A 9,607-nucleotide genomic window follows, 5' to 3' on the forward strand; every position below is an offset into this window, starting at 1 on the left:
TTTGGCTCTTTGGGTGCATTGCCTGCCCTCGCCAGATGGAGACTACGGAAATGGGAGGAAGTCAGCTCCAGGACTCTGGTTAATCCTTTCTCCAGTGTCTCCTCTGGGGACTCTGGGCAGCTCTGTGACCCCTTCGGCCGGGGATCCACTATTTCTGCGGACCACTCTGTACTCACAGGCCCGTGCAGTTTGGTTTACGCCTGCCCGCGCTGATCTGCATACTCTCTGGCAGGCCCCATCAGTGCCAACCTGTGGAATGCCTTGCCAGACCTTGCAAGCCCTCGCCAGCCTGCGCGGGTCCACACACACACTCGCCAACCCTCGCTGGCCACTCGGCAGGAGTGTGCGGGCCTGCCCTGGGTGGTTTTGGGCTGTCTATTGTGTGCTTTTCAGCTTTTGGCTCTTTGGGGGTGTGGCCTGTTCCCACACAATGGAGACTACAGAAAGGAGAAGGAGTTGGAACTCTCTGGTTCCTCCCATTCTTTCCCCAACACCTCTTTCTCCAGTCTTTCCTCAGGGATATCAGTGCAGTTCTGTGACCACTTTGGCCAAAGATTCACTATTTGTGTGGACCGCGTTGCAATCACGGGCAGTCTAGTTCATGTGCACTCCGCTTCTACCTCTTTGGGGGTGCCCTGCCTGCCTAAAATGGAGACTACAGAATGAGGAGGGAGTCGAGACTCCCCGGTTCCTCCTCCTGTTCTTTCCCCAACGCCTCCATCTCCAGTCTCTCCTCAAGGCTCTCAATGCAGCTGTGTGACTCCTTTGGCCAGGGATCCTCTATTTCTTCCAGCTTGCCTGCATTTAGTCCCCAGCTTACAGGCACACAAGCTGTGTGTGGAGCGCACAAAAGGCAGGTTAATTGGTTCCCTTATGCCTGAGCGAGATGGTAGCTACAGAGTGGGTGGTACATTATCACCGGGGCTCAACCAGTCCCTGTCTCAGTTCTCTTCACAAAGTTTTCCTCACCAGTCTTTTCCCAGGCACCAGTCCACTCAGCTGCCACCTCTACCCAGAGATAAAGGAGGGTGGCTGCCACTGCAATTTTTGCATTGGCTCTTTAAATGTCTCTTTGCATCCCCAGCCACCTGTCTCTGGCAGAGAGTGCCCCTAAGCTTTTCGGGGTTGCGTTTTGTCTGTGTTTTCCTGGTTTTAGCTCCTGTGGTTTAGAGGTCCTTGTTTATGATTCAGACCCCGTTCTTCTCAGGAGGAGCTTACTGGCTGTTTCAATGTCCCTCTGGTGCTAGTGCCCATGGGCACCCAGGCCACCGTCTCAAGCCTCCACCACACTTCTCACCCATTATGATGTGTGAGAGTTGAATCCACTGTCTTTCCACAGCTCCAAGGCTCCTTTCCCACCATTGTTCCATTGTTTCCCAGGTGATTATTCCACTATTTTGGCACAATTATAGTTTGGTCTTGGGAGGAGGAGGTCCGCGTGACTCCCGTGCATTACTCCGCCATCTTCTCTCCCCATTATGCAAATCATTATTATTGTAGCAAAGGAGATGTAGCTGAACGGAGCTGAGAATGTGGCCATCTATATTTGTGTTTTTAATGTGAAATATTTTTCTTTTAGTAGGAAAGTTTAAGGCATTTACATTCATTTTTGGAAGTGCTAAGCAATTTAAGTTACACCTTTATCTGCTTTCCAAACTATGAAATATATATATATATATATATATATATATATAAATTTATTTATTTATTTTTCCAAATACATTTGTCTCTGCCTTCTCCTCCCAGCTTTCCCCTGCCCCTCCCCCCTCTCCCTCTGTCAATCCTTCCTCACTTTGGCTTTGTCCATGAGTCTTTGCTATATGTTCCTCGTCTTGCCCCTTCCCTTCCTTTTCCCCTGCCCACCCCTCCCTCCTTCCCTCTTGTCTCTGTTGGTTTCATTTCTTTTTAGTGTTGCTGGTCTTATTTTATTCAATGTTTTTTTCTACTCTTCATTTTAATTTTCTTATATCATCCTGAATTTTACATTATTTGAAATCAAAGAATGAAACATTATAAAGGCAGAAAGAATAATGGAAAGATTAACAGTAGGTTAATAATACCCTTGTCAGGCTACGTTGTCAATACAATGTGCTATGGGTAGAGCCAAACCTATGTATCATGTGTCTGTTATTTTTCATTGTACTCTTAACTTCTAGACCTATATTATATTGCAAATAGAACAAAAATATATTCTTATTTCAATCAAATGTTTGAAAATGATGTGATTTTAACTTTGAATTTAGAAGGAAGTTATAACCACATATCAGGAGAAAATTTATCGAGACTCAAATACATATAGAAGACTGTCATGTAACTTCAGACTGATAAGGGTATGTACCTAATCAACCTGATTTTGAAACATATGTTTATGGGAACTAATTATTAATAAAGCTTGCCTAATAACTATTAATCTGAACCTAAGGCATAAGTGAAGGAATCTGCTGAGGTTGATAATTACACTGGTCCCAGTTCTCTGCTACATTTAATATTAAGTTCTGGTAGATTAGAATATTTTTTATGTGTCACCAAGGATGATTTCTGACCATGACACTTCACATTCAATTAGCAATTTATCACCATCTCTAACACATCACTAACCCCTGGCAGCCACCTATTCCATATCCCACTTCACCTACTCTATATCCACTCTTTCCTCATCCTCCAATGAGTCTCCAAAACATCTGAGATATTGCATCAAACTATGTGTTCCCTTCTATATGTACCTTTACATAGTTCACCATTGTTGAAAGTTTTAATAATTGCTCCACTACTGCACGTAACAAGAAGCTACCAGTTCTCCACATACGATTAATGATAAGGTCCTTTTTGATACCTAAACAGTGGGTGAACAAGCTCCAAAATCCAAGTTGCATCTGCTCCCTAGGAATAATTATTGAACCAGCTCTCATTGCTTCCATTCATCTGGAAACAGAATCTGGGGTAATTTATTGGATAATTTGTGAGGAAAACATCTGTGAAGGATGAAGGAAAGATAGATGTTGAACAGTGATGTTAGGTTGGCACTTCATACATTTCCCAATTTTAGACCAGAAGGTAATGCTTTTGCATCCTATCACCAAAGGGTCATGGTATAAAGGCTGTCCCTGGGGTGGTTCTTTCATCTTGAACAATACAGCTCTCTTGGGCAAATGATAATTCTTAGAGAACCACTCTGAAGCCAAATTCCTAGCATCTGGGATAATGAATGACTCAGTCCTGAGCGAGAGACCTTATCAATATAATACAAAATCCCCTATAGTGCCTTGAATACATAACTGTCCTGAGCCTGTCATTTACATTTTGCAAGGTTTCAGGTGCCATAAAAATCAGCCATACTTCATTTCAAATCTTATAATTATCATTGACCCAATCATGATTATGACTATATTATTTAATTTCTCAAAACTTTACCTTTCACATGTACCTTATTCTAATTAACCAAAGGTGAAAGCTTAAGTAGATATAATATCACTACATGCCAGAAGTCAATATCCTGTCTGTCACCAACAATTCAGTCTTTATTTCATTCAGGAGGGTGTACAGAAAATATCCAAAATCTCATCCTAATGATCTATCTTTAGGAAACATGTTCCTTACCAATTATATTAACTCAGAATGTCTTTTAAAAAACAGATTAAGTCAATGATTAAGTAGTATATTTTAGTGAAGAGGATCCAAGGACAGTGAGAGTGAACAAATAAAAAAATGAAATAAAATAAAAAAAAAAACAGGAAAGTAGGGGAAACTATGTAGGAAGATACAGTATCATGCTAGCTTGTTTCATGAAGAGGTCTAAAGAGACTTTTCTGGTTGTTTGGCTGGTGCTTTCTCTTAGTCACCCAGGAGAACTCTGGAGCTGATCATGGGAAGGAAGAAGAAGGAAATTTTTAACCTGTCTCCCTTCCTTCCACTGTTTCTCATTGAGCAAGTTTCATCCCAGAGGGTGTTTTTTTTTTTAAATTTATTTTTAGAGAGAGGGGAAATGAAGTAAAAAGAGAGGGAAACATCAATGTGTGGTTGTCTCTCATGCACCCCCTGCTGGGGACCTGGCCCTGAACCCAGCTATTTGCCCTCACTGAGAATCGAACCAGTGATCCTTTGCTTCATAGTCCAGCTCTCAACCCACTGTGCCACACCAGCCAGGGTTAAGCACAAATTGAGTTAATACACCTTTAGTTTTGAGTGGAATCATGCAACACTACCAGTGGTTAGTCAGAACACTGAATCTCAGTAGAAGCCATAAATTCAGGGTGTGTGATGAACCACTGGCCATACAACAACAGTAAAAAGAAGGCCCTCTAGCAATGATTTAACCTCAGTTTGTAGAATCATGTAGGTCCAAGCAAAACATACTAGCTACTGTAATACTGCATAAACTGGCTGAGGTTCCAGGAGTTTATGGCATTGAGATTACCCGTGGAAGCACAAAAGTCACAGTCAATGCAATATCTAAGTAAGGTTTATCATGAGAATCCAAGGTTGGATAAATACAAGGAAAGGAGTGAATTTCACTAAATTGGATATAATCTAACATATATGCAAAAAAGAAGATAAAAATTTGTATCTAAGTAGAAGTCAGAGAGAAAATCTTGGGAAAATAAGTTAAAAATGCATAAATTATTGTATAGTTTATTGAAATCCCTGAGATGTAAGAATGTAGAAAAAGAGTTCAATAGTGCCACTACAGTAGTATTTTGACAACATAAGCAGACACTACACAGCCATAAGCACTACTGTTTATAACTCTCCAAATCTCTCTACTTAAACAAAAACATGATTTCATAGAATAATTCAATTTTAAATGCAATTTTAATAAGTATGAAAAGCACATGATTTCTGATAGAATTTACACATGAGGAAATACAAGCAAACCATAATGCAAAGCTATCTTGCCAATCAAACAGATGTAAATTAAAATGAAGGTGCCATGGCAAATTTGTTAAAATAAAATAGTTAAGCATTATCTACAAATAAAATGTCATTCCCTGGCTCATGTAGCTCAGTGGATTGAACACTGGTCTGCAAACCAAAGGGTCACTAGCTGAATTCCCAGTCAGGGCACATGCCTGGGTTGTGGGCCAGGTCCCCAGTTGGGAGCACTCAAGAGGCAACCACACATTGATGTTTCTCTCCCTCTCTTTCTCTGTCCCTTTCTCTACAAGTAAATAAAATATTTTAAGAAAATCAATAGTGTTAGAGCTGTAAGGATGCGGTCTTATATTGAGTGTTACACTACAAATTTGATTAATTATAACTGCAGAACCAGGTCACTGGTTCTATCTTGTTTCTAACAAGACCCAGAACCAAAAGTTTACTTCACTTAAGAGTAGCACGTGTTTTGTCTAATATTCACAAATAACACTTGTGACTTTTAAGCGATTTCCCCATGGAACTAAAGGACCAGGATTTGACTGGAGTGTGAACACCAGAACCCTTTAAGAAGAAAGGTCTGCAGTCCAGAAATATATGGTGTTGAAATCCCTTAAAATTCCACCACAAACACTAAATCCAAACAGATTTGAGTCTTGCCTCTTATCTCCTTGCCAGCCAAACTCACAAATAAAAACTCATTTCTCAAAAGCTGCTGCTATTGTATTAGCTTCTGTGTGCATGAGGCATTGAGCCTTTGCTCAGTAACAAAACATTCTGGATATAAATATACTAAATTGTACCAAGAATCATCAAACCACTTATATAGTTTGATGGAGACATCATATCAAGCAATGCCAGAATCATATAAATGATTCAAAGATGATAAAAGTAAAATGTTTCTCAGCCCTTCTGTAAATTTTCATTCCATCTTAATGTTCCAAAATCTTCAACTTACGGATTCCAAATTTACCATTCTCACTTGTATCCCACCAACAAGAGGGGAAAGAGCACTGTGGTTGATAAATTGATGATTTCTAATGACATAAAAATCTTATTCTTGATTCTGTGGTCTGTAATTCAATGACATGACCATACCTAACTGGAAAGGAGGCTGAGGAATATACTTTAGCTGTTTGATTAGAAAGACAAAAAAAAAAAATGGATTTGGAACTCAGCTACCCAGTCTTTGCCACACATTGATTTTTTTCATTTTTTTCCTAACATAACATATACCAAGAAAATAATTCAGAAAGTTACAATTCAGACAGTTATGAATATTATTTTTTTTAATTGTACTTGGCAGTACTACTTAATAGAGGACAATTTAGAACTTGTTTCATCAACAGATTATAAATTCCATGTGGAAAAGATTTTTGTAGGCTTGGTTTATTGTGTATCTGGAACTTACTATGCATTCAATAATTATTTGCCAAATGAATGAAAGAATGACTCAATTTATCAGTCACAGGCAAAATAAACCCACCAGGAGGAATCAGGAATTAGATAATAAAATGAACCAGATTGTGGTTGAACACAGTAACAGTTGATGAAATAAAGTTCAGGCAAGTAGGCAGAATTTGATTTCAAATAAAAGCTGCAAAAATAAATGATGATATAGATAATCAGATTTTTTTTCAAGAAGGTACAATTTATAGGTAGGATGTAACAAATATTTGATTACAAATGTAGGAAGTCCAAAGTGATAAAGAAACCTAGTGGAACATCTTGGTAAATCTATGGCAAGCTGGAATTCATTGAAAGGACACAAATTGCCAAGAGAACTAGTTAAGACTAAGGCAGGGTTATGATTATGGATAACTACATAATAATAATAATAATAATAATAAATTCAGTTTGGACACTGAAGATGTTCCAGGAACTCAAATCATAGACCAGACACAAGTTCAGAAATAAATCAGAAATAAAGTTGATTTGATTCTGAACTCCTGACTCCAAAATTGATGCTCAGTGTAAAGACATGTATAACTCAGTCAATGTGAGTTTAAGGTACTAACTGGAGGTTTTTAAAAAAATCATATAGGGAGCAAGGTATTTTATTATAGCAACAATAAAAAATGATTAACTAGTAGAATGGATAAGCAGACTAAGAAATATCATCATGATATGATAGTTTATGCCAAATAAAAATGACAAGAGTGTGGAGTCCAACAAAAAAAAATATATGTAACATAGCGCCCAACCAAGCAAAATGTAAAAAGGAAAAATGATTCATGAACATGAACAATAGTGTGGTGATTGCAAGTGGAGGGGAGTACAAGCAGGTTAAATGGTAATGGAAAAAAATACAATAATTTCTTAAAGCAGATTACAAAAAATGCACACTGATTTTAATGATGTTAAATGCATGTGTATTAATTAAAATCAGAAAATAATTTGTATTTATATAAAAATACTTAATGTTAAATTAAAATCTCATTATTTAAGTTAATAATAATAGCAGTAGTAAAATGCACAGAAAGATTTAAATATGGTTTCCATCCTGGAAATAAAATTATCTCTTTATTTTTTGAAGGGATTCATTAAAATATTTATGTATAATTTTGGCCAATGTGCTTCTGTGATCCATAAATTCTGAGGGTTTTTTTCTATTTTTTTATCACTTTATTTATTTATTTATTTATTTATTTATTTATTTATTTATTGTTCAAATACATTGTCTCCACCTTCCTGCTACCACTTTTCCTTGCCCCCCTCCCCCAACTTCCTCCCTCAATCTTTTCCCACTTTGGCTTTGTCCATGGGTCCTTTATGTGTGTTCCTTGACTTGACCCTTCCCTTCCCTTTCCCCACCCTTTTTTTCTATATTGAAGCAAACAAGGGCACTGAAAAGTGACAGTGTTTTGTTTTGTATATTGAATACAAATACTAAAGATAAGATCCTTTGTGGAACTAAATTTAATATAAGTATATTTTATGAATACCTATAATTTATTAAAATATTTATTAAATGTTGCAGTGATAATTATGTTTTATTCTTGATATAGGCAATTTTTGTCTTCTGTCTTATTTTGTCAGTCTTTGTAGAATTTTATCAACTGTATTGCTCTATTCAGGAAAATAGGTTTTTCTTTTCTTGTTTTTGTTATTGATTTTCCTGTTTTTAATTTATTTATTCTTTTCTTGTTATTCAATTACAGTTGTCCCCATTTTCCCCCGATTACACTCCCCTGACCTACCCAATTTCTATTCTAATCTTTATTTCATTCTGTTTTCATTGACTTTCTTTTGCTGTTCATTTTCTAGGTCCTGGAGGGATGAACTAAGATTTTGATTAAATTCTGTTTTTTGAATATTTTATTTATTTATTTTTTAGAGAGGGGAAGAGAGGGAGCAAGGGAGAGAAACATCAATGTGTGGTTGCATTTTACACCCCCTGCTGGGGACCTGGCTTGCAACCCAGGGATGTTTCTGACTGGGAATCTAATTGACAACACTTTGGTTCACAGGCTGGTGCTCAATCCACTGAGCCACACCAGTTATTTGGCTCATCGAATTTTCTTTTCTTTTCTTTTTCTTTCTTTCTCTCTCTCTCTTTCTTTCTTTCTTTCTTTCTTTCTTTCTTTCTTTCTTTCTTTCCTTCTTTCTTTTCTCTTTAAAATAGATTTTATTTGCTTATTTTAGAGAGAGGGAAGGGAGGGAGAAAAAGAGGATAAGAACCATTGACGTGTGAGAGAAACATTCATCAGTTGGCTCCCATTTGCATCTTGACCAGGAGCTAAATGAACCTGCAATCCAACCATGTACCCCAAAGAGGAATCCTTCCAATTGCCAGAGGGCCCTCAACTAACTGAGCCACACCTGTCAGGGCTGTTATTTGCTTTTCAGTAAGTTTAAATCCTTGAGGGGTACACCATTACATGGATTCTGTGTCCAATGGCTTTAGCAGGAAGGTTGCTTCGGAATTTAGCATGGACCATGTCACTGTTTCTATGAGCATGTGATATCTTTCCCCACATGACTCTGGTTGTGTTTGGTTTACCACTAGGAGTCACTGTGTTGTTCTTTGCTTTGTACACATAAGCACATCTCTTGCCCAGAGGAATTCAGTTTCATCTCGAGCATAACACCTCCAATTTTAAAAAGAGGTATGCGTTCCCTCAGGTTCCAGAGACCCCATTTATAGCCAGCAAAAATGGCCTTGGACCACAGCCTTCTGGGCATACTTGTCGTTGTATAAGTCCTGTTCCCAGAAGGAAAGTGCATCTACTTCACTCCCTTAGGGCCCAGGAAGCAACTCTCCATTTCTAATATAAACATTTAGTGCTACAAATTCTCCTCTCAATACTACTTTCTGTACACCTCAGATATTTTAGTATGCTGTGTTTTTATTTTCATTCACTTCGATGTGTTTTTATTCCCTTTGAGAACTTCTTGATTCATAGATTACTTAGAATTGTGTTGTTTAATTTTCAAATTTTTGGGTATGTCTCTTTTCCTTTTTGTTTTTAATATAAAGTTTTATTCCATATGATTAAAGAACAACCTTCTGTATAATTCCAATTATTTCAAACTTAAATATGTTTCTTTTTGTGTATTACACAAAATATGACTTATCTTGGAAAATACTCCATGATTCTTAAAAAAGTGTTCAAGTTGGGATAAAAGTAGGTTCACACTTGTTTGTACTGAAAATAATACAATGATTAATAATAACACAAGAATGAACTGTTTCACAAATTCACAACTGTAAACCTACATTTGCCCAATTCTATAT

General features: G+C 37.4%; 1 pseudogene; it reads right to left on the reverse strand.

Annotated features, from left to right (window-relative positions):
* Positions 1–8,723: 8,723 nt before the first annotated feature.
* Positions 8,724–9,054, reverse strand: LOC129082186 (60S ribosomal protein L35a-like; annotated as a pseudogene).
* Positions 9,055–9,607: the final 553 nt, after the last annotated feature.

This window comes from Pteronotus mesoamericanus, unplaced genomic scaffold (genome assembly GCF_021234165.1).
Source record: "Pteronotus mesoamericanus isolate MK-2021 breed Mesoamerican mustached bat unplaced genomic scaffold, CSHL_Meso_final scaffold_12, whole genome shotgun sequence".
Classification (NCBI taxonomy): domain Eukaryota; kingdom Metazoa; phylum Chordata; class Mammalia; order Chiroptera; family Mormoopidae; genus Pteronotus; species Pteronotus mesoamericanus.